Source organism: Rhipicephalus microplus, chromosome 8 (assembly GCF_043290135.1).
Source record: "Rhipicephalus microplus isolate Deutch F79 chromosome 8, USDA_Rmic, whole genome shotgun sequence".
Taxonomy (NCBI): Eukaryota; Metazoa; Arthropoda; class Arachnida; order Ixodida; family Ixodidae; genus Rhipicephalus; species Rhipicephalus microplus.
In genome coordinates this window covers 122974817-123000555 of record NC_134707.1, presented here as the reverse complement: position 1 = coordinate 123000555, position 25739 = coordinate 122974817, and the positions used below count along the sequence as shown (strand labels likewise).

Genomic DNA, 25739 nt, shown 5'->3' with positions numbered 1-25739 from the left:
TCTCCAGAATCATCCACTGCCTCTGGCTGTTCCTTAACGGCTTTGACAAAGGGCACAATTCTTTGTGGCAGGGAGATGCCACTCACGGTCAGGAAATCCCTACGAAGGACGACGTCGCGGCACAGGTCAGGAACGCACAAAAACTGCTGTCTGCGGCAACCAGCAGCCCACTCGATATGACACTTTAGAGACGTGGTTGACTGTGACAGCCTGATGCCAAATGCAGAACGCGTACGTCCGCCTTGGGTTTGGCTCCAAAAGCTTGGGCCACCGCCGCGGCGTGCGCTTTTCCCCCGATCGCTTGCACCGGAAGCAAACGGGTGGCCCCATTTGTCGACCCGTAGCACAGTTACGAGAAATGTGGCCGAATCCACCACAGCAATGGCAGTGCACACGCATTGCTCCACTCGTGGGCTCCTGCCGCAGTGTCGATCCCGGCCCGTAGGGTGAAACTAGAGGCGCTATGTCGCACGAGTACTGCCGGTCCCGGCAGTACGACGGGTCTGGTGCAGCTGGATGCAGTGGCCAGTGATGTCGGTGGCACCAAACGAAGTAAACAATGCCGTCGCCATAGTGTTCGCCTGCTACAGTGAGCAATGGTCGAGGTCCGGGCTAGGGCGGAACGCCAGATCTCTGGCAACTTGGTTGCTCGGAAGTGGTGGTGGTCTGTACTGGAGGCGACACCAAGCCTGCTTCATTAAGCCATCGGCTTCCTTCACCAACTTGGCGAGGTTGTTGTAGGCATGCCCCTCCGCCAAATCTTACAGCTGAGGGTGAATCTGCCTGAGTACGCGCTGCACCTATTCGGCTTCAGAGACCTCTTTCCTGATGCGGTCGTAAAACATAGCAATCACATAAATAAACTCCTTCAAATTCTCTTCCGGGTGCTGCGTGCGCTGTTCGAGCTCCGCCTTCAGGCGATGCCTCGCGTCAATCGACAAGAACTCTGAGCGGAAGGCGGCAGTGAATTGCTTCCACGAGTTGAACCCGCACACGAACTGCCACCACAACTTCTCGCCGCTCTCGAGGGCGGCTGGTACCATGCGAGTCAGTCGCTTATCGGCGGCGACCCCCGTCACGAGGCAGAAGTTTTCCAGGCGTTCAAGAAACTCCTTCAGCAACTGCAAGTCTATAACACCTGAGTAGCGAGGGAGGTGCAGAGTCGTCGGTGGCCTGAAGGACTGCGCCAGCGTTTGCCATCACAGTCCCACGTGTGGAGCGGTGGGCAGCGGCGTCGCCGTCACTCGATCGCGCACAACCACCGCGATTCGTTGGCGCTCCATGGCGGTGCCCAGCAACAGCTCTTCAACTACACCTTGGAGCCTAAGCATGTCGTGCGTTGCTGTTGTCGGGCCTGAAGCTGTCCCAGACGAGCCCCCACTTGTCACGCGCAAACCCTAAATCACGCACAACACAAAACTTCGACTTGCCTCTCTCCACAACCACACCGAACTCCCCTTTTCCCACACACGCAACCCCAACAATCCTCTTCCCGTCCCGATGATGATGATGGTGCCATCATGTAGTGCCCTCTGTTGGCCAAGTCCCGACGATGATGGTGATGGTGCCGTCACGTAATGCCCTCTCTCGACCACCCTCACACAAGGGCGAAATTTATGCACGTGTGTTGGTTCTAGCTCGCCCAAGTGATCTATCTATGGCACTTCTCTGAAGTGTTCACTAGTACCAACTCCTCAGTTGCAGCAAGTGTAAGCAACCATTTTCCAGTCGCATCTGTCCTCCCATCCATCTCCTCTATATGACCATTAAATTCTCCCACTACCCTGACCTTGTAGTGTTCCTCGTATTTTTGAATATCTTGCCTCAAACACATGCATATGCGGCTGTTGATATCTTTATGGGCTCCTGTCTAGAGATAGATCACCGCTAGTGCCACCTCCAATCCTGCTATTTTTCCCTTTACCCACATGTGTCTTGACATTCGGATTGCTCTCGTGTCCACTGCTGCTCCTCATTTCACATCACCCCAAGGCCACCCCCCGGCGTTCTGTGCTCTCTCTGTTGCAGCCTTCCCAATGCATACCTGCACATGCTGGTGGCTTTTCCTGCTCACGTCAGTGAGTCTCTGTCACAGCAAAAACTGACACTTGTTGTTCAAAAATCTGTTTGTCAAGCCCCTCCCACTTTATTTCACGTCGACCTCCGTGAATATTAAGAAAGCCTACTACCATAGTACTCTGCTTGAATCTAGTTCAACGAGGGCCCCTACAAGGTCTTCCGTTTCTGTTCTGACCCACTGCCATCAAAGTCACATTTTGACCATCCACACTGTTCTCCATCCTTGGTACATGTGGAGGTCGGTATGCGGCTGGTTGCCATGTCTCCACACCTATGGGCTTTGACCCATCTTCGTCAGGATCTCACCAAGAGCTGTAATCAGTTCCCATGTGGTGCCCAAGCTTCTTTCCTAGCCACTTGGCTGTTTCCTTGTATGTCCTTTGCCCTGTTGTGTCCTCTGCCCCCACAAATTAAGCATATGGGCCTAGCTCCTGGCATGGTGCCTTCACATGTTCGTTCCAACACTTGGTTTTGCTTTCATCCTCTTCTGTGGGAAATTGCATCACAAGATAGGGATTCTGTGAGTAATCCCTTCTCCACTGTTTTATCTTCTCTCGCAAGTAATTCGTGCTTTTTTGCGGTGCTGAGCCATCCTGAAGGTCAAACATGTCAGCGTGCCATACCATCAAGTATCAACAGTTTTTATGACTCTGCTGCAGGTTGTCTCTACTCTTGTTATTGCTTTGCTGAGTGTTGATGTTGCCTCTGTGTTAAAAATAACTCGTCTATCGCAGTTTGTTACCTTCAAGGCCATAGGCTTCAGCTCGTATGCATTCACACCTCCCGCAATGATGACCCTGCATTCTTTGTTACCCTCAGCCACTCCATTTGGTGTAGCACTGAAACTGTGCCTCGCCACGGTAGTCTAGTGGCTAAGGTACTCGGCTGCTGACCCGCAGGTCGCGGGATCAAATCCCGGCTGCGGCGGCTGCTTTTCCGATGGAGGCGGGAATGTTATAGGCCCGTGTGCTCATATTTGGGCGCACGTTAAAGAACCCCAGGTGGTCAAAATTTCCGGAGCCCTCCACTACGGCGTCTCTCATAATCATATCATGGTTTTTTATTTTTTTTTATTCAAGTACCCTAAAGGCCTGGGTAGGCATTACATAGGGGAGTTGTAGCACAATAAAGCTGTTACAATTACAGTGTATAATTTGAATAACAAATACAAACGATTGATATAAATATGCACATACATATGTAGAGATATTATTACTTAACAGTACAGAGATGCTACGTGGAGGAATAAAGAAAGTACTACTAAAAAAAAAAAAAAAAAAAAAAAAAAGGACAACAAAACTCTAAGGAAAATTTTCGCAGTGTTCAAAACAACAAAAGGATGCAAAGAAAGGATAATTCACGTTCATTGAAATACCGCGTACAAGAACAACGACAACAAGTACAACAAAGCAGATATGCACAAGAACAATATTAACTTTCATTAAAATAACTTTTAAGTTTATTCATGAAATCTTCATGATTTTGGGAAGAAACGACGTCGGCAGGTAGCTTGTTCCAGTGATATATTGCGAGAAAGAGGGGGGATTTACTTAAGAAGTTTGTTCGAGCAAAAACGGGTTGTACTTTAAAGGGGTGATCCAGGCGCGGAAAGATACGATGGGCGGCCGTGATGTGGCGTACGCGGAACGATGATGATGAGTGATAAAGTTTGTGGAAATGAGATAGAAGTGCTATGATTCTTCTATTCTCTAGGGTGCTTAGATTCAGAGATTTTTTTAGGTTAGTTATGCTTGATGTTCGTGAATAATCTTTGGTAATGAAGCGGGTTGCTTTATTTTGAATTGCTTCGAGTTTGTTGATGAGATAAGACTGGTGCGGGTTCCAAATAAAAGATGCATATTCTAGTTTTGCGCGAACCAACGTCGCATAGGCCAATAATTTAGTAGACTTGTTTGCCAAATAAAGGTTACGCCTGATAAAACCAAGAGTTTTGCATGCACTGCTACAGATTGCTTCGATGTGGTCACTCCATGAAATGTTAGAAGATAAATGAACTCCCAAGTATTTTATTGTATGCGCACGCGCGATGACTGAGTCATTTATCAAATAATGAGTAAGCTTAGGATTAGACACTCTAGTGAAGGCTACAGCCTTAGTTTTCGAAGTATTTATCTCCATTTGCCACTGTTCACACCAATCTGCAATTTTCGCAAGGTCAGATTGCAAAGCGTCACTATCAGAGGTGGTAGTTATTCGTCTATAAATTACGCAGTCATCTGCGAATAATCGAACTGTAGATGAAATGCTATTGCTGATGTCATTTACATACAATAGGAATAAAATAGGCCCCAATACAGAGCCCTGAGGCACCCCTGACTTGACCAGTGATCGTGAGGAAGAAAATTCATTGGCAGTTACAAATTGGTACCTGTCGGTTAAGAAATTCCTTATCCAATTCACAACCTGACTATGTATATTAAAATAGCGAAGTTTTTGTAATAAACGGTTATGAGCTACCTTATCGAACGCCTTGGCGAAGTCGATAAATATGGCATCTATTTGCGATGAGTCATTAACAGCTTCGTAAATGTCAGAGACCAGCTCGAATAACTGCGTCTCGCAGGAGCGACCCTGTTGAAAGCCGTGCTGGTTGCTGAAAAGATGGTTGTGCTTTGTTAGGTACTTCATGATTGCCGAAGATATGATATGCTCTAATAATTTACATGGTATACTGGTCAGCGAGATTGGTCTGTAGTTGGTGACAGATGACGGGTCTCCGGATTTAAAAATTGGCACTATTTTAGAAACTTTCCATCCGTCAGGAACGCATCCTGACTGAATCGATTGCTGGAAAAGGCATGCAAAAATGGGAGAAATAACAGGTTTAGTTAACTTTAGCAGTTTAGGACAAATACCATCTGGACCAGGAGCAGAGCTGCTAGAAAGACGATCAATAGCAGCTTCGATTCCCTTTTCAGTGATCACGATGTCCTCCATGATGGAGGTAACGGAGCCGAGGTGAATATTGTCGGTAATAGGAAGCTCACGAGAAAAAACAGAACAAAAGAAGGAATTGAACGCAGTAGCGACTTCAGAGGGCGGGAGGAACTCGTTGCCTTGCATTATCGATATGAAACATGAAGACGACGGCTTGGGGTTTATTACTTTCCAGAATTTTTTTGTGTTGACAGTTAACATGTTGGAGATGTCATGGTTGAAAAATTTGTCTTTTGCTGCCTCAATTTCGGTTTTGCATAACTGCGACTGTTCGCGATAAGCCTTCCAGGCATCGTCAGATTGCAAGGTTTTAGCTCTTGAATAAAAGCGCTTCTTCTTGTTAATGCATCGCTTCACGTGGGAGGTAAACCAAGCGCTCCCTGTAGACACAGATATGTGTATTTTTGGAATGTATTTTTCTTTGAGTTCGATTAGCTTGTGACAGACGATCATCCAGTTCTCATTGCTGTCGCGATGCTGCATGCCGTTGAAAAATTCTACGCAAAAGGACGAGAGTTCGCTATAGATCATTTCAACATCTGCACGTGCGTAATCATAAATTGTTTTCTTTTCATTCACGCTTTCTTTACGCGTTAACTTGAATTCACAATGGATGACATTATGGTCACTGATGCAGTCTAACACATTAACAGACATGTTTGACGGTTCGGTGGTAAGCACAAGATCCAAGATAGCATCCCCCCGTGTTGGCATAGAAACTATTTGGCTTAAACCGTAAGACGAAATCACGTCAAGAAAGTCCTTACATTCAGCTATCCTTGCGCCGCTATCGGCTGTGCCCGTCCGCCAGTTTATTCCAGGATAGTTAAAGTCGCCCGCGAGAATCACAGGAGAGCCAGGAAATCTGTCATATACGAGGCTCAATGATTCGTTTAGGCAATTAACGAAGGTTTCTTTTGAGTCAGGCGGACGGTAACAAACCCCAACGGCACAAGTTACACATGAAAGCTGGACCAATACCCACAAAATTTCAATACAGGAACCCGTATCAAGCAGACGCGCTTGAAGATCTTTTTTTACTGCAATCATAACACCACCTCCTCGTGTTTCCGTTCTGTCCTTTCGAAACAGGATAAAGTTTTTAGTAAAAGACAATTCATGGTTACACACGTCACTCGTCAGCCATGTTTCAGTTCCCACTATGATGTCTGCCGAGCAGGATTCGACAAACGCACAAAGGTGATCTTGTTTTCGAAAAATACTTCTAAAATTAGCTATAATAATAGATAGCTTTTTAACTTCGGTTTCAATGGGGCGTCATTCATAAATCGCGGGAGCGTCTTGTCTCGGGATGGGGACCACTTTATTGCTCGAGGAATCGACGGTGAAAATTACGTTGCCCATTATAAGCTTGTCAAACTGCAACTTATACTTCTCATTTTTCTGTCGCTTCGCACGCGCGAAATCACGAAGCGTTTTTCTAATTAGCTGCACACGAGGTGAAAAATCCTCCTCGATCCACACTCGCGGGGTTGCCAGGTCTTTCAGCTTGAACGCATTTTTCAGAATATTGCTTTTGTCCTTGAAGTTTAGGAATTTGACAACAACAGGTCGAGTGCGATCGGGTTTGCGTTGCCCGACCCGATGGGCTCGCTCAATTTCACCTGGTTGAATTCCCAAGTTTTCCGTGACGAATTCATGAATGAGTTTTTCTGTATCGCTCCATTTTTCAGCGGCTTGCTCAGGAACACCCTTGAACACGAGATTATTGCGCCTCATTCGATTGTTCAGGTCATCTACAACAAGGTTGGCTTGATGGGTCTGTTTTTGCTCAATGGTTTTCAACTGTTCCTGAGACTCTTGCACAACAGAGCCGACAGCCTTGACGCTTTCACTTAAGTTGTCAACGCTCTCAAGACGCTCCTCTATTTTGGAGAGCCGCCTTTTGAGGTCTGTTACAGTAGTGTGAATGTCTTTTAGCTTGTTCGTCACTTCCTTTTGAAAACGTTCATTTGAAGCAGTGAATTCCTTTACCAGTGCCACCACTTGGTCAACCTTGTCAGGACCTGGATTAAGCTCAACGTCGCCCGCACAAATGAGCAAATGAGCAAGCGAAAAAAACACAAGCACTAGGCGTCCACCCAGCAAGTGACGGCGACCTAATGAACACGGACGGAGCCACAAAAGATTACATGATCCCGTATTTTTTCTCGGCTGAGTGAAACAGCCGATGCGAGCGCGGTAAGTGCACAAATCAATACCCATACTTAGTCATACATAGACAGTGTGCAATTGGGACAGTGTGCAATAGACAGTGTGCAATTGGGGGATATGCAGCCAGTTAGAAGTTCAGCAAGGGCAAGCAAGTAGCTACACACTCACCTAGAAAACAGCACGTTATTAGCTTGAGGCTTTGGCTGCAAATCCCCACTCGGTCGGCGTGAGCGATCCTTTTTACGGCGGGGCTGAACTGAGGGTGCTTGAAGCGATGAGCAGTCGAAGCGGTAAGCAATGGCAGCGCCGGTGTGGTGCTGATTGCCTCAGATGAAGTGGTGATTGCCAGTCACGGTGCAAGGTAAAGGGGGACGCCACGTGTCCGGTGGCAACTGCGTCCGGTGGCAACTGCGTCCGATGACCTAGAAAACAGCACGTTATTAGCTTGAGGCTTTGGCTGCAAATCCCCACTCGGTCGGCGTGAGCGATCCTTTTTACGGCGGGGCTGAACTGAGGGTGCTTGAAGCGATGAGCAGTCGAAGCGGTAAGCAATGGCAGCGCCGGTGTGGTGCTGATTGCCTCAGATGAAGTGGTGATTGCCAGTCACGGTGCAAGGTAAAGGGGGACGCCACGTGTCCGGTGGCAACTGCGTCCGGTGGCAACTGCGTCCGATGACCTAGAAAACAGCACGTTATTAGCTTGAGGCTTTGGCTGCAAATCCCCCTTATTAGCTTGAGGCTTTGGCTGCAAATCCCCCGATTGGGACGTTAAACCCCACATATCAGTCAATCAGCACTGAAACTCTCCGGTTGTTCTGCCTGGTGTTGGTATTGTGTCGTCTTCCCTTTTTTCCTCTTGTTCTGGCTCTCTTTCTCTTTACCTCCCACCACTCTGTGTTCTGGGAGCCCTCCCCACGATTGCTACCGTGGTTCCCGTTTCCTAGCTCAGGATTTGCCTTAGCACGTTCAGTGTTCTCTTTCTGCCACAACTTTGAAGCTTCCGCTTCTGACATTCCCTGTAATACTGCTGCCAGTGCCGATGTACTCATCCCCTTTGGGCCCACCTTCGGCAGGTCTCCGTCCACCAATGCCAGCAGCTGTTCTTTCTGTGCGCTCATCTCCTCCTGTTTTCTAACCCCCCTGTAGTCAGCCTTCAAGTGCGGGCACTTGGTTATTTTAGCCCCATTACATCCCCGTGACCTTTGCTTCTAACTCTGTTGCTCAGGCGTCCCATTTTTCTTTGGCCAGCTGTATCGCCCTGACCTTTCCTTCCATCTCCTCTGCTAGGATTTTTCATTCCACTTTGGCCTCCTGGAGCTGTGCGAGTTTCTCTTCCAACTGTTGCCCTCGTAGCAACTATTCTTTTTTTGTTAGTTTCAGCCCCTGTACTATATCTGACTGCATAATACTCAGCTTGATGCACTGAGTGCAGTTGTATCTCGCAGCTGCGTTCGCCTCCTCAAGATTCACGAATGGTGTCGCACTCACACCCTGCGCATTGCACCTACTCATTACTCGAGTCCTCCATTTGCGGTGTCACCGTAGTAGCATCCTGCTTCTCGTGTAGGCCCGTGCGCTCAGATTTGGGCGCACGTTAAAGAACCCCAAGTGGTCAAATTTTCGGAGCCCTTCACTACGGCGTCTCTCATAATCATATGGTGGTTTTGGGACGTTCAACCCCACAAATCAATCAATCAATCCTGCTTCTCGGGTTTGCCAGTTGTCCATGTTCCTGTCCGTGTTCCAGGGATCTGAGCTATTCTACTGCTGCATGAGGCATTCTCTGTTGTCAGACATTAACTCAATTTATGCCAAGGGGACCGGTATATAGGTCAAGGGGTGACTTTTTAGTGACATTTTTTTTTTAAATCTCGACCTATATGTTGCACTATGTCGTAGATTTGAATGGATATTTGAAAGTAGTTGTGATATTTTTTCCAAAGAAGGAAAGTTGTGATGTAAACGTTGCACGTAGTCCCCAAAGGATTTGTCTTGCAGGGAAAATTTGGAGAGTTCCCATAGAAAACTATCTTTTTCTATATTATCTCCAGTGGGTAATTTAAATAGCCTCTTAATCATGATGTGCTTGAGCCCAGTGGTGAACTGCAAGGCATTTCGGGTGACATTGCAGCCATGCATCTGCCTAAGAGTTCCAAATATGTTTTCTAGTGGATCCTGTTGCAAATGGCACGTCATCAAGGAAGAAAAGTAATAATTTGTTGAGATGTCTTCCCATAACATTACAACACCCCTAATGGCGATTTGCCAACTTCTAATTGTTTGCGACTGCCTTCTTTCATCGAATTTTCACTGTGTGATCCGAGGGATTTGTTTTCAGGTGAACTTGGTTATTTCAGTGTTCCCTTTGCGTATGGCACACTGCACCTACTGTTCAGTTTTCTTGGGTTTAGAGCCGTTGAGGCAATAAAAAAATGTTATCTATTCTATCACAGAAGTATGTCTTTGCCATAGCTTCATCAGGAAGTTGGTGGACGTACATCAATGCCATGATGGCAACACATGCTGACGCACTGAACACTTGTGTAGCTCATTTTACCTTCATGTTACTGAAAGCTTTTTGAAAAATGTGTCTTTCTGTTAGTTTCGGTGCCGATCATAATCTGATCTCATGGTTTCAGTGATATAGTTTTGCTATGAATGACCAATCCATGGTTTCCGTGCCAATGGTCAGCTTGTGTGCCTGCAGGTTATTTCTTGTGGTCTTAATTAAATGCAACACATCAAACATGAAATCAATTTTTGCCCATTAGCAATGAAAAAGGGTTTCTTGGCTGTTATGGCCAAATCGTTTGCAACACTTACATTGCTAGCCCTTAGTCGCACACTTTGGCTTTTAATATATAATCAGAATTCTCAAGCTCTTCGATCAGTTTTAGAAGGGTATCCAAGATCACAGAAGGTGATGCTGAAGTATAGCCAGCAGCGTAAGCAAGTGGCTGTACCCACTTTCTTGATATGCCGGAGAGAACAAAAAGTAATGCGCAGTCAGCTGTTGAAGACATTCCTTCGCCAACGGCATAGGTAAACCCATGCACAATATCCTGGGCAGCATCATGAGACAGGATTCTCTTAAGCATGATTTCGTGGAATATGAGTGTGCAAATGCGATCTCGCCTATTCATAGACATTGCTTACGAAGCAATGGCCTGCAGTACGCCAGACATGATCCCTGGAGTCATTTTAATGCTTGAAAGTCACCTTCGTAACAATCGCCGAGAGGGCAAAGTAATGTGCTTTCATGAGAAGTGGGATGCCTTTGGGCATTGCTTATCCAAATGTAAAGTGAATTTCTGGGGCCATAGAGTGAAACGCCTGCCCTTACTCTTAGCCTTTGAGTTGATATGTATGGCTGTTAGAGTGTATATATTGTCTATCATCAAAGGTCAACGTCTTAAGGACATCCGATGCAGTTCGGGGCATCTGCTTCTGCTGCTTTATCAGACGCTTCATGGCTCGACTGTATTTAGAAAGTTTAGCTTGAAGGTGCCTGATGACATCGGACCGTCGTTGTGCCATCTTCTGTGCAGGAGGCCTTAAAAGTGGAGCTGTAAAAGAAGAAAAAAAGAAAGCGTCCGTGGAACAAACAAACAAAAACCAGCATTCCTGCACACATCATTTCCGATATTTTAGCTCGAAAAAGGTATAGGTTTTGAGGGTCAGCGAGGTCTTTGATTTTTTTATAACATGTGTTGCAACAGCATGCAGTGAGAATGTGTGAAATTTTTTTTTGGTCTAGCCAGCGTTACAATAGAAGATCCCGCACCCTTGCTTTAAAATCACAGGCACACAGGTTTTAATCCCACCTGGTAAAAAGCTTTTTCGTTAGAATAAATCTTTTTACCTTTCTTATTTTTTTTTTAGTTCTCTTACCTGCTGTGTTGATCTTTTTCTCTTTCTCTCTGTAATCATTCTCTAACCCACCGAAGTTATATGAATTGTGCGACGGACAAGTAGATGCACGTGCTCTGTGAATGAAGCAGAACATGAAGAAGATGAACAGGAAGAACAAAACGGACGTAGCATGTGCCGGTCCAAAATAAGGGTAGCTTTCATGGCGATGAGTTGCAACCTACAGCTGGTATCAACAACTCCGCCGTTGAAATGATGCAGGCCAGTGATGTTTTTGGACGTGTGAGACATGGAACGCCGGTGCCAGCAACGACAGCTGCATGAGCAGCAATTTCCTAATGGGGTTATGATATATGTGATAATGACGGTCCACCGGAAAAATTTGCCTCCTGCGAAAGTCTGTATCACGTAATGCGAGGTAGTCACAAATATGATGTAAAATAAATATAGAGAAGTATCGACACGCGACGTGTTATTACGATTACTGTTGAGGCTGTCAAGTTCATGTCCTCCCTCTCAGCGGCCACTGTTGTGACCTGACTATAACGGATAAGTACAACACACTTTTACCTCGTGCAACACGGCTAACTTTATATAGCGTACCTATAAAGGAACCCTGACAGCTTTGTAGGAGTGGGCTCAGTAAATTATGCTTTTGACTATTAAAGAACCCTAGGCCAAAACTGAATGTTAGTGTCGTTAGTCTTAGAATATTAGTGTCGTTAGTCCCGACCACGACATGGGTCTCAGAATTATGTCAGCAGAATATTTGGAACATTTCATAGAGTTTCCTAAAATTAACTAGAGGGGCTCTGGCATTGCGATCGTTCAGCGACCATGGGAATGATGGGTAGTACACGGATTTGCCTAGTCTTCGTATTTGCAGGTGGCGCATCGTACTTGCGGTTTCGTTTATTGCTGGTTTCGGTTTCGTTTTGAAGGAAAGAACAAATCCTTTTGAACTTCGTGACCCAATTTAAAGTGGTAAGCTTTAAAGAATAAAGTGAAGCGCAACCGCTGAACATTTGCTGATTTTCGTTTCGTGAGAAAACAGCTTCAAGCCACATGAACGCACATGCAGAGCCAGAAGCAGGTCAGAAGTACAAGGATTAGACAAATACAGGTAGCACCCATCATTCCCATGCTCGCTGAAGTGCCATGTGTTGCAGCTACCATAGGCACTAGTGCCAGAATTCTTCCTAGTGTATATTAGGAAACTCTATGAAACATTCGGTACGCCGTTATAGGCTTCGTGATAAAAGAAAAGAAGAAAAAAAGCCGAGAAGCTCTGATTCATCACATACATCGACATGTTTATAGCCAAAAACCATGCACCATCTTGTCGGTTTCCACAAAACTGATTTGCAGTGCTTAGCAATACAGAACATGTAATTTACTTTCAAGTGTCTGCGGGGCCAGGATGGTTAGCAGAGCAATGTTGGAGCTATGATTCGGCTAGACGTTGTTGATCCAGTGGATCTGCAAATAACGGGTGTTTTTATGCTGCTGTGCCACTACAAATATGTAATGAGCTGGAGTGGACACTCTATAATGAAACCGGCGAGAAATGTGTGGTGCAGAAGTGGCGTAGGAGAAAGATAAAGTTTATCAAACATAGAGCTTCATGAAACCATCATGTCTCCTACATTACAACTATGTTCTCAAGGCGTTTCGGTTCATCAGGCACGTCACATTTCGTGAATTGTCAAAAAATTCTGTGTGAATGGTTTCATGTTTTACACCGTGCCTTAGCGATGTCATTTGTTTACAATTTCTTGCGGTATTATTATGCCAATTCTTTAGCAGTAAAGGTGGCATATTTAGTGACCTAGTGCGCCATTGCATTTGTCAGTTAATCTTTACTGTGTCAATGAATGTGTGTTTTTTTATTTGACATAGTTCACTTATGCAATTATTCACATAAACACAGCACCAAAAATGGAGGACTAGAAAAAGAAGGAAACAGACAGTAGCACTGGCTTACAACAAGATTTATTTGCTGGAAATGTGCACTTGAGCAGTATCTGATAAAATTTGAATAATGTGAATAATGTAGTACCAACTCTCCCTAGCAACCATTTTAGTCACTTACGCAAAAAATGTTTTTTTAAATTTCATGTACGAACCTTGATCCCCCAGTGGGACCCACTGCGTGCAGCTTTCAGACGTCAAGCATGGAGTCATCACAATTAGAGTCTCTGAAAAGTAAAAACAAGTAATCAACGGCAATAACTGGTTCTGTGACCAAAACGGCAAAGCGTTTCTAGAAAGCTTTTTGATTCAAGTAATCTGTGCGCACTTGAATGCGGGTATTCGTTGCAGTGCAAATACTTAGCACTGCGCCATTAGGCAGTGAGCAGAGCAGCGCCCTCTTGTCTTGCGTTCGTATTCTAGTCTGTGTATTCAGATTAACAAAACAGATGAAACATCTGTTACGGCAAAGCGCTCATAAGGCACCTCGCACTTCTTGAATTAGTGTAAGAATATAGGTGGTTATAGATCAGCCAAGAAGATCCGCCTGGGTTTGAAAAGGTATTCGTTCAATTGTTCAGAAGTGAAAGCATAGGCTTATTCATGTGCAGATAGCGATCTCCAGGAGCTCAATAGCATATTATTCAATATTTTATTTTATTGTGATTTGAAGACAAATTACCACAACGAAGAGCGCAGCCCCCACTGAAAGATTGATTGAGGCAAGCCGATTTCACGTGCAACACAGAGTGTTAGGTACAACATTCTGAAATAGCCTCTTTGATTAAGGCAGTGTTTTATGATGCAAAAACAGCATGTTTGTTTGGAAATGCAGAAAACACAGATGAAAAAGTTAGAAACGATTCTAATGGTGTCCCTGATGCGACTTGTTGAGAACGCTCACGAAGTGGGCCTCATTTTAGCCTGACTACTGTACAAAAAAAAAAAAAAGAATGGAGAAGTAGGTTCTGTTTGTTATTAACACACAGCACATGCTTGTACATACATACCGTAATTACTCGAATCTAACGCGCACCTTTTTTCCGGTTAAGCGAGTTCATAAATCGCATGCGCGTTAGAATCGAGTACGAACAAAAAAATTACGGTCAATCTATTGCCATCGCAAATCCAAGATGGCCGCCCCCTACGTGCGTCGGCATGGTGCACGGAGGTTTCCTCCGTGGCATGGTGCGTCGGCTATTTCTGCCTATGTGTTTACCATGTGCGACGCTTCGTACGTGTGCTGAGGAGTTCGTCATCTAGTAGTGCATTAGCATCGACGACGTGGAAGGGCCGACTCCAAAAACTCGAGTGCACCACGATGCCGCTTTTAAAAGAAAAGTCATCGCGTGTGCAGAAACGGACGGAAATCGGGCCGCATCGCGGTCCTTCTCGAAACGTGCGTGCGGGACCGGCGGAAACAAAAGCAGAAGATTGTCGACAGCAAAGCTTCACGCAAAGGCTTCAGTGAACCACAGCAGGGTCGGTTTCCGCAAATTGAAAAGCTGCTCGGCGAGTATGTGCTTGAGGAGCGAGCGGCACAGCGGCCCATGACAGAACTGCTCCAAGTGCGGGCTATGCAATTAGTCTTAGAAAAAAGTCTAATGCGGAGCCTGTTTAAAGCGAGCAGGTGCTGGCTAATTAACTATATGAAGAGGAAAGGCTCTTCCCTCCGAAGGGGAACATGCATATGCGAAAACTTTTGCGGAGAAGTACGATGAAAAGCTTTACAGTTTTCAGAGGTTCGTCCTAAACTTGCGGCGCAACAACGGCTACCTGCTTGGGCAAATCTGGAATGCCGATCAGACGCCTCTTTACTTCGACATGCCTGGCACCACAACTGTCGAGAAGGGGGCGAAGCAAGTTCGCGTGCTGACATCGGTCCACGGTAAAACTACAGTGACGGCAATGCTCTGTTACACGTCAGATGGGCACAAGCTTCGCCCGTACCTCATATTTAAATGGAAGACAATCCCGAAAGGAATCGTTTTTTCGAGTGGTGTGATCGTACGGGCCAGCAAAAACAAATGGGTGCGCGTTGCAATCGATGTCTTACGTTTTTTTTTTTTTTTTTTCGCGGTGGAAATCGGGTGCGCGTTACAATCGAGGGCGCGGTAGAATCGAGTAAATACGGTACATCTGCCGTGCTGTTGAAGTGAACAGTTAATAAAACATACTCGCAATTGTGACATGTTATTTTAATGTTTTGACTTAGACCTTTGGTAGTACTCAAACCTCACAATAACAAGGTTGCATCTTATACGAAATTAAGTTCGGTATATTCAAAAATTCGTTATGAAGGTTTATTCTTAATACTATGGCTTTTGCAAAACCATTGTTCATTTACTTGGTTATGACCAATTTTTCGTTATATCTGAGTTCGTTATATCGAGATTAGAGCATCTCCTTGATTCTTCAGTAAGCATTTTTCTTGCAGAATAGCTGACAGGTGGCATTGGTGGCTTCAAAATACCGATCGTCATGATGAAGATTTCAATCCCACAACTGGCACCTTTCTTCGTCTCTAGAGGCACTAGAAATTGAGATCTTGGGTTAGCTTTTCACTCTGCTGTAACCAGTTTTGCAACTAACAACAAACGAGTGTTTTCTTCACTAAGACGTACTCAGCCTTCATACTGTACACTTGATGCAATATGCGGAGTAACAAGCATCCACATATATATTCATTCGTTCTCATAATTCCTGCCACTAGTACACCATGTCCTGCCCAGTTTCTATAGCAGCCCTGTGCTTGAGAAGATGTTCCAATACTAATGTGTTCCTGGCATGGCATTAGCAGCCCTGCACCCACTCTTGTAGTCCCTCTTAATAGGCCTCAAGGGCATGTATGGTTTTAAGGAAAGCTGACATTTAAAAATAATGCTGTCCTCAATGGTTGATGGCAAGCCACTGAGTGCTTCAGTCAGTGGCCTCACTCTTCAGAGCCTGTTGTATCCATCTTTCTTGTCCTGTTTGATGGTATCAATGAAGTGTGAACAGTCAGTAATATACCCTTTTTGGAGTCTTCAGACCAGATAATTATGCATTCTTGAAGAAGGTATTGCTGCTACAGTGCAAATACAATTGGCGCATTGGGTTCACACGAATGAAGCTAGATGAGGATTTTAGTGTGGACCTCTCGCACTGTTAAATAGCGTGGGTGGGATGAGGTGGCAGCATAGGCACCAGGCGGTATCGGCAATGCATCTTTATCGTCATCACGAAACCAGACGCCAGACTGCGTATAACTGGTTTTACATTGCTATATATGTAGATCTAACCGTGGCGATGACACTCTTCCATTCAGGGTTGCTTGATCAGGCTACGTGATATGCTGACGTCAGCGGCTAGCATCAATACACAATAAGCATCCACTCGTTTATGTAAAGCAGTGACGCCTGCTTTTTTGGATGTCGAGGTGGCTTGCTCCAGAACATATTAGCTAAACCACATCAGTCAAAATAAGGCTTCAATAGCTCACTTGCTTTCTCGTGCCATTTTTTTTAGGAGCAGGGATCCCATGTCTTTTGCTCCATCCAAATACTTGGTGATATAAGGGAATTCTGCCAGAGTCTTTTGAAAGCGTGAGATTGAGTTGAGAGTGCAAATCCCGCATAAGAATAGGTCAGACTTCAGTCCGACAACTGCGAGCGAAGTGACCTTGTCCTTGAGACGACTCTCACGAATGCTAACGTTAAGATTGAAGTGGCCCAGAAAGTCCGTGCCTAGAATGGCAATTCGGACGTCGGCCACAATGAAGAGCCAACGAAATGTACGCCTCATTCTGATGTCCATCGTCATCAACTGCACTCCATATAATGCAATACCAGTATTATTGACTGCAATCAGGCTGGGAATGGACTTGCCGCATCGGCGATGTTGAGCTGTTGCTGGTAGGATAGCTCAGCTCCGGTATCGACAGGGAGGCATGTGCCGGTGATGTGGTCGACCACAAAGAAGAGGCGGCTTGAGCAATGGCCCGTGTCACATTCCACCGTTAGCGACTGGCTGGTGCTTTTCCCACCCACGAGCATGGTTGGGTGCAGTAAGTGGCTTGTTCTCTGAAACGGCGGTGGTACCAGCAGACGCTCTGCTCTGTCTCACTTGAGCGGTCGCGGTGCTGCAGACTTCGAGCACGTGATGACAAACACTGCCGTGCAGAATGGTGTTTGTAGCACAGGAGGTTTCGACTGCTGCAGCCAGTCGGTCAACTCTGTTTTCTAAGCGACGTTACCAATCCGCATGTTCGAACTTTCCTGCAGCCACAATAGGCATTTGTGATGGCTCTGTGCTGTCAGTGATGCGGTCGGCAAGTTGAGTCAGCTGCTCGAGGGTCGCATCGTCTGAGCTGGTGAGTATCATCCGTGTTGACTCTGGTAGTCTCTGCAAAAACAACTCGCGAAGAAATAGTTATTGATACTTCTCTGACGCTTCTTGGCCGAGCAGCTGTCGCATTCGGTGAAGTAGTCGCAAGGGATGCTGGTCACCGAGCTCTTTATGAGACAGGAGTTGTTGCTGCCTGCTCTGTTCGGACACCTTAAGACGTTTCAGGACAGTGCTCCTTAGTTCGTCGTAAGCCTTTTCAGATGGAGTGGAGGCGAGCAGATCTTCTATAGCGTCAGCGATGTCAGGTGGCAGTGCTGCTACGATGTGGAAGCATTTCGTCTCCTGCGATGTGATGGGGGGTAGCTGGAAGCGGGCCTCGACTTTACTGAACCAGACCCTGGGGTTTTTGGGCCAGAAATGAGGAAGTTTTAACTCTGAAACATTCGTTGGGGATGAGCTTGAAGTGCCTGCCTCGTCCGTCATAGCTGCCGTTTTTCCAAACGTCCCCGTCACCACTTTGTAGCGTACTTGCCCCCGAGTAGGAGCGAAAAGAACACACCTACATTTCTTGAAGCTTGGGACAAGATTGCTTTATTTGTCATGAAAAACAGGCCTTCAAAACGCGATAGCACAAAAAAAGGCATTGCTGCGTATCCCTCCGGGGCACGCTGGAGATAACATGAGGTAAGTTTGGCCACGTATGCGCCGTGCACCTCGGCATCTGAATTGTTAAGCACACACTACAAAAATTAATCGTTGCCACCGACATCTACTTCCTCTACAATTTAGGCAAATATACATCATGAAGAAGCAAAAGGGTCTATACTAGCTGGCCGTGCAATGCGACTACTATGCAAAGGTTTGCCAGGCCTGATAAATTAACCAGGCACCTAGCAACCCTGTCACAAAATCATTAAGCAGACGAGGACAGTAGCACAAAGACAACACACAGTGCGTTTCTGCCGTCTCGCTCCTGTCGTGATGTGCTTGGCAGTTTGATAATGTCGCTATATCAGCTAGCTCGGTTCATGCCCCAAAATACAAAAGATGTTTATATATTTTATGTATTTAAAAATCCGCAAGCTAATTGAGACCAAGAAAGAGGGCACGTACAAAAATACAAGGATACCTTAATAGGTGAAATAAGAACCTAATCGACAGAACTGCTGTGTTATACAGGACAATGAATGTTGAAGGACAACAAAAAACATTTGAGTAATAATTAATAATGCAGTCTTATATGGTAAAATGAAGGGCAACATCGGCAGGAAAGAAACCTAGCAGAAAATATGCTCTTCCAGCGACTGAATAGGGTTTGGTCACATTATTACTCAACAAGTGTATTTCAGTCTGCTATAGTTTTAGAGAGAAAATTGTTTTTAAATGTGTTATTATTATTTTTTTTTTAAATGGTTGCAATGAATGCAGTCCGGTGTGTCTTGTTTGTCAAGTTGTTACAGGGCAAAGGCATGGTTGGTCAGTTATATTCGAATTATCATAGTCAGCATTTTCAAGTTACCATATTCAGTGTCACACTATGTTTTGTTGCCTTCTTTGACATCAAAGTACACATTAGCATTACACGTGGACGGTTGTGTTTGGGGAATACAAATTATGGCAAGTCAATACGCCACTTCTACGAAATACACGTAATATGCATCACCTATGCTTGACGACATAGACAACGCCATGGACAAAGTCAAACTTCATTACAACCAAGTCATACCATACACGAAGATAGTTTCTTTATATGTGGAAATTCATTTTAAAGCCATATTTCTAACACTAATTGTTGCAACACAATTTTTTTATAGAGTTTGTTATAACTGATAATTCATTATATCTAGGTTCAGCTTTAGCTAGTAATTACTTTCAGTGCCATTGTTGTACGAAGAGCGCAGTGTGGTGTTCAGTAAACATTGCACGCTGTTGTACCTGCGCCATTGCAGATAACCTGTATATACAGTGATGTCTCATTGTAAAGTGTCTGTGTAATGAATGCAGAAAGTTGCTGACTGAGCTAGTTGGTATAGCATTCTTAAGCTTTAAAGGTGTGAAAAAATACACAATGAACTGGAAAATCCTTTACTGTTTATTGTGTGTTTTTTTGTGCTGTTGAACATTAAGAATGCACAAAGTTCACTTTGTCATCACTGATACCACTCCGTTCATCATTTAGTGTGAAAGAAATGGTAAACTTCTTTGGTTAGAGTGGATCTGTTTATTCCATCAGCTGTAATTATAACCAATAAGCCCATTGTTCATCTCTAACAAAACAAAAACATTACTTTGTCTTGTTGTACAACATCCTACAAGTCTGCTGTCCTTAAGTCTAGTCACTTGCTGTGGATATGTTTGGTTGTATTTATGAATGTGATATTTACTTGATGCTGTCATTTATATATGTATGTTTAACTGTGCTGTCACTGAAAGCTTTTGTGAATTTAATGCTGGTCACCTGCAGTCAATTTTTTTTGTAATCTATTATTGTGTGTCCTAATATTGTGTCCTCAATTAGGAAGCCACAATATTTAACACTGTTTCATGCGCAAGTACTTGAAATAGAAGAAATGCACATTGTGCTTGTTCACTTAAAACCATTTCCAATGGCCTCACTGTGTTGTCACATTGCATGAACACCTTTTGCACAGTAATTTCTATTTGCTCGGTTGATCACAAATCTTGCGTGTGTGTTTCTTAGTGGGGAATGAGCAGAGTTATTTATTGTGCAAGAAAACTTTCAAATTCTTTTGTTAGTACAAGACTAACCTTGTGTGTTTTGCTAATTTATTGCACTTCCTTTTAAACAACTGTTTATTGGCGTTGTGTACCTTTGGGTGGCAATAAATGTGATACTACGTGGAATTTTTGGCTGCTTTATGCTTCTCAATAAGTTTTGAAGCCACTTTCCAGTAGGTGAAGTATTTTTAACACTGAAGTGTTCGATGCTGAGGTGCACCATTACTTCTGTGACCCATTTCCGTCATGGAAATGTGTTGAAAAAATGCACACAATGAGATAGCAAAGGAGAGAAGTTTTACCAACGGGAGCCGAACGCACGGCATCCTGGTCAGCAACAACAGATGCGGGGCCCGCTATGCACTGAGCCACGGCCGTACACTTTTTAGGCTTTACAAATGCGCCTTTTATATGTCACACTTTTCTTTCGCAGTGCTCTTGGTCAGCGGTGTGGTGTCTGCATCTGGGATCAGTAAAGTGAAGTTATGCATCATGACGTGATTTCTGCGATTAGCTCCTGCAAGGCGTCATTGCTTTGCGTCCATTCTATGCATGAGAATCGTGACTTGAGCAAGTTGGTACGGATTCATCATGATTTTAACAGCGCACTGGAGAAGGAGGACTAGAAGAAAAGTAAGGGCACAACACCGGTGCTGACTCGCAACTGATTTCTATTAAGAAAGAACATGCAAATATAAAGGTAAAAAATGAACATAAAACAGATAATGGTTGATATCAACATGTGCAGTTGGCGCTTAGGTATTGGACTTCCGCATCGCTTAGCGCGATAGAAGGTTTATTTTATATACTGCAGCCCTTTTACAGGGCTGCAGTATATAAAAAAAAATAAAGTATGCTGATACAATTATTCCCTTTCCTTTGGTCGATGATCTCTCTTGCTAACTGTTGTTTATGACGTGACAGTATCTTAGTGTCAGCGAACAATGGGTTGCAATCAAATTTACAATGGGCGGCGAGTGAAAATGGTTTGGTGTCTGATAGTGATCGTTCATGCTCCCTAAGAAGGATATTGACACATTTCCCGCTCTGTCCGAACTATGATTTTTCGCATAATAGTGGGATCAGACTGACGATGGCCATTATGAATTTATTATACTGAAAAGAGTGTTTGATGCCGCAAACGCTGCGAATCCCCCCATTTGCGTGTCTATGCTTGTCTTTACTTTTGCACATATGAATTCCAGCTTTTGTGGGGACGAAAAAATCACGTCATCGCCTCATCGTAAGGACACGTTTTTCAAACCATGAGCCAGGATGAGCATACAGAATGACCGTGTAATTTTTTTGCTTTTGTAGCCCTTTTTTTGTCGCCTCCTGCCTGTGAACGATTTGGCTTCAAAAGTTTGCAAATCTTTTCGCAGGCTTGCACAATGGTGTGTTCCGGAAAACTTGCTTGCCTAAGTCTTGCCGCATGTTCACTGAAGCTAATCTGTAGCCCGTCCTTACAAGATTTTAGCAAGGCTGAGGGAACACATGACACGGCTGTGCCCTGTTTTATTATCTTTTAATTGTTTGAAGAGAAATCTAGCAAGGGTTTAAGTGAACGAGGATGATAGCGCCAACACACATGTGTAGGCCGAAAATCTAATTTAAGGTCTAGGAGCTGGAGCACCCCTTCTGTCATCAACTCAATCGTGAAATTTAGGCTGCTTAATTTTCTCATAATACTTTTAAAAAATTCACAGAGTGTCGATAATAACCGCGGACATTAAAAAGCACCAAGTAGTCATGTACATAGCGAAAGGCAAGCTTAACTCTTTCGTTACCTCGCTAATATGGTTGTTTTTCATGTGTCTCGGGAAGATCGTTTTTTACAGTTTGAAAAGTACTCCAGCACGCATTGCAGCATATCAAACATTGCACAATAAAATGCTCTTTTCAAACAATATATATTGTAGAGCATCAAAAACATTTTAGAATTAATAAAAATGTGAAAAGTGTGGAATTTACGGTTACTAGCTGATAGACAGTCCAATAAGAACACTATATGTGGAAAAAAATCAAAACAAAGAAAATTCAGAATATACATTTTGTAGATAAATAACCCAGAAACAGTATAAAAAATTACAGATGTTGTACAAAATATTTCTCTTCACATAGACAAAGAAAATCAGAACCTGGGTGCTGCTTCGTTGTTTGTGCTATGTGGTGAAGCATTGCATGGTTTTTCGTGAAGCACCATTGTACTTGTACACTTTTCTCAGTAAATGTTTGTTGTCTTGCTACAAGAGTCTCCAGGGGTTTCAATTTAGATGGATACCCCTCATATGAATAATCCCTCTGTAAATGAGATGTCCAATAAACCTTGCCATTTCATCTAGCGTCACCTCTTTCCATGAGCCACCTTACTCCACATAGGTAGATGTTTTAATATATGCATCCAAGCATATTTCTTTGCATTTTTGTGCATATCGTAATAAAAATAACAATATCACGCGCAGTTCTAAAAGTTTTTGCACTGCTCCGTAGTCAAGGCAAAAATGTGCTCCAGGAGCCTTCTCGTCCTTAGGAGAACCTCTGCAGCCAGCGCAAGCACACCGCGCTCCTGAAGTGCGGACCACGCACGTAACCAGAGTAGCTATAAGATTGGGCACAAAGGTCAGAAGCTGTACCCACTTGTTGCGACGGAGGCAACTTGAGGACGTAAACAAAACAAACCCATGAACGGCTGCGGATGTCTCAGGCTGACGCGAAACATTGTGGCCTTAAAACTTGAAGCTGAGGTGCTGTCATCCTCGTCCTCACTCAATTCAGGTCGTGTTGAAAGACAACTTCGAGCAGCAAACGTGTTTTGCAGCGCTGGTGTGCACCCATGCGTGCGTGACGACGTTGTCATAGGGGCGACTATTGACACTTTATACGACCCTGTGTCTGATAACAGTGCAAGAAAAACCAAAACTGCTGGAAACTGTCAGAGAAGGCCACCTCAACACTTTAAACGCATGGGTGGACCTTCGTAAATATATTTTGTCGAACAAGTTTACCCCGACTCTTAGGAATAACAGCTCTCTTTTGCATTGTTGACATAAATAAATTTCTGGCAATTAGTACTGCTCTGGATAGTCAAATTGCTAAGCTGACACTTTAATTCGATATTTGCCTTGCAAAGATATTTTCATTTCAGAACTTCGATGGTACTGCAGCATAATCACGAGGGCCACGCACTTCTTCAAGTTCGCCAGCCTAGTGCGCTTTTCAAACAATGCACGCACATCGGTTTGCGCAAAGGTCTGTCAAAAATTAGCATGTTATTAAAACGGGCAAATTAAAATTGATTCTGAACGTTGAATGGCTCTACTAACTACTAGAAAGCCCTGGGTGCACGAGAAACAAATTTAACATTATCAAATCGATGATCCAAAAGTGTCGATTACTGGTGATCGATTTGAATAAGGGTGGTAACAAAAGAGTTGACTAATCCATCCAGGCCATGTAACAACTTGCTGTCCACAAAACTCAGAAATATATCACACCGGACAGGTGCTACCCTGGAACCAATGGAAATTTACCTTTTCTGTATGTACAGCCGTTCATTATGTTGAACATAAGTGGATTTCAAGTAGAAAGACAGTAACTCTAAAAAAATATTCTAGAGGGACTACAGAGCTGCCGAAGAATGCATGCTCATCATTGAAATCACATGCACATCCTCACACTTTTTAATAATTCATCATCACATATTAATAATTCATAAACGAGAAATGATGTTTATTTTTTGCCCTGAGTCGACGACGCCTTGGGCTGCTTACAAGGTGCAGAGTTCTTTTCATCTCTCTATCTACGCTCCGGTTATTGGCAAGTACATATGGCTACATATGACAGGTCAAAAACTGCATTTATCACGCCGGATGGCCTATACGAATTTAATGTGATGCCATGCGGTCTCTGTGATGCGCCGGCAACATTTCAGCGCCAGATATACGTTATTCTACGAGGCCTTAAATAGAATATATGTTTGCGCTACTTGGATGATGTGGTGGTATTTTCGCCAGACTTCCCCACGCACGTATACGTCACTTAGATAAAGTTTTACGACGTTTCGCTGAGGCTGCAGCCTCCAACTAAAGTTAGAGAAGTGTCACTTCGGGGCACGCAAGTTCCCCATACTCGGCCATTTGGTGTCGGAAAATGGCGTACTTCCCGACCCCACTAAGCAACGTACTGTTAAAAGATTTGCCTAGATCCACGTGCTTAAAAGAGCTGCGTAGTTTCATCAGGCTTTGCTCGTCCTTTCGTTGCTTCGTTCGCGATTTTGCCTGGATTCTGGCACTTCTGACGAACGTGCTTCAAGGAGACCCCAATCTATCCTCGTAGTCTCGGGCTTGTGACCATGCATTTGCAAAATACGTCAGCTACTCACAACACCACCGAAAACATACAGTGGAGTGTATACAAGAATATGTATACCTAGGACAAATACTCATGGTAGAATTTAATCACACACACACAAAAAAAATCACCGAGGAATAACAATAGTCTGGAGCGTATTCGGCAGGTACCCTTAAGTAATGTCAGGAAATCTGCTGCTATCATTGAAGTGAAAAGTATACAGCCAATGCATACTGGAAGTTCTGACGTATAAGCACGACGGAAGCATGGAGAATAACAAAGCAAGTCGCACCACTCAGCGTCCAATGGAATGTATAATGATAGGACGATTGCAGAATCGGTAAGAAACTATAGAGAAGTCGCAGATATCCTAGCTTTAAAAAAAAAAAAAAACGACCTGTATTGATCCTGCCTAGCGACCAGTCTGTCGATTGCGCATACTGCTGTTTACAAAGATGGAATGGCTTCCTTCGTGCATCCCGCGCAGGAAAATTGGCGCACGTGTTCTGTAATCGAAGCAATGAGTAGGGTACGTCAGAAGAGCTGGTCTCGGTTCATGGCGGCAATCATTAGAGAGGTTTAGTACTGTGTACGTATTGTACGTGGCGGCGTTGCGAAAGTAAACGCCACGTTTTGCGCAGACCGCAACGCGCACGTATCGCGTTACGTACGCGGCTGCTACGTAGGCGCGCATGCAATACGTGCGTGCGTACGTATGAAGTGGACGCGCCGCTCTCGAACACATTTGCGACGGCACGTCGCGAGACTTCGTTTCGCAAAATGGCAGCATCAAAGGCGAGCACCGGTCAGCTTACTTTTTCAACGCGTATGATTTGGCACTTCTGCGCGAAGTAATCCAGCTAGCACACTTGGATTGGCCTAGATTAGCCTTCAATAACACGTACGCTTCTATATTGATCTACCAGATGGCGCAACACACTTCTCGTTCGTTACGTACGCGGGTGGTATACTTCGTACTGAAAGCCCATTTGTGGCAAACGACGCCACGCAACGCAAGGCCCTTGCGTTATGCGTACGTAGCACCATTCCACAGTAATAGAACTCTATTTTATGCCTACGACACGCGGCTAACCTCGACCATCATGGCTCTGCTGTAAAATCCTGGAAGAATTCAAAAGCATTGCACAGAAGTGAACAACACCGTGTCGGTGCATGCGCTTCACGTACGCCTTTTGCAGCCCCATTGTTTGCAGTGGCAGCAACACTGGCAAGCAAGTCAATAGAGAAAAACAGACAAGTATTTTAATTGCG

General features: G+C 44.5%; 1 protein-coding gene and 1 long non-coding RNA gene across 2 annotated transcripts in view; one reads left to right on the top strand and one right to left on the bottom strand.

The window, feature by feature from the left end:
- The window catches only part of LOC142769367 (transmembrane protein 80-like), a 63370-nt gene extending 40911 nt beyond the window's left edge, over positions 1 to 22459 (top strand). Inside the window, exon 6 of the transcript XR_012885797.1 lies at positions 10760 to 22459. The gene's annotated coding sequence lies outside the window, so the exon portion shown is untranslated. The remainder of the gene's footprint in view (positions 1 to 10759) is intronic.
- Positions 10046 to 13512, bottom strand: LOC142769368 (uncharacterized). The gene is made up of 2 exons (XR_012885798.1): positions 12479 to 13512; positions 10046 to 10777 (listed from the first exon to the last, which is right to left on the bottom strand). It is a non-coding gene; the product is annotated as an uncharacterized LOC142769368 (long non-coding RNA).
- Positions 22460 to 25739: the final 3280 nt, after the last annotated feature.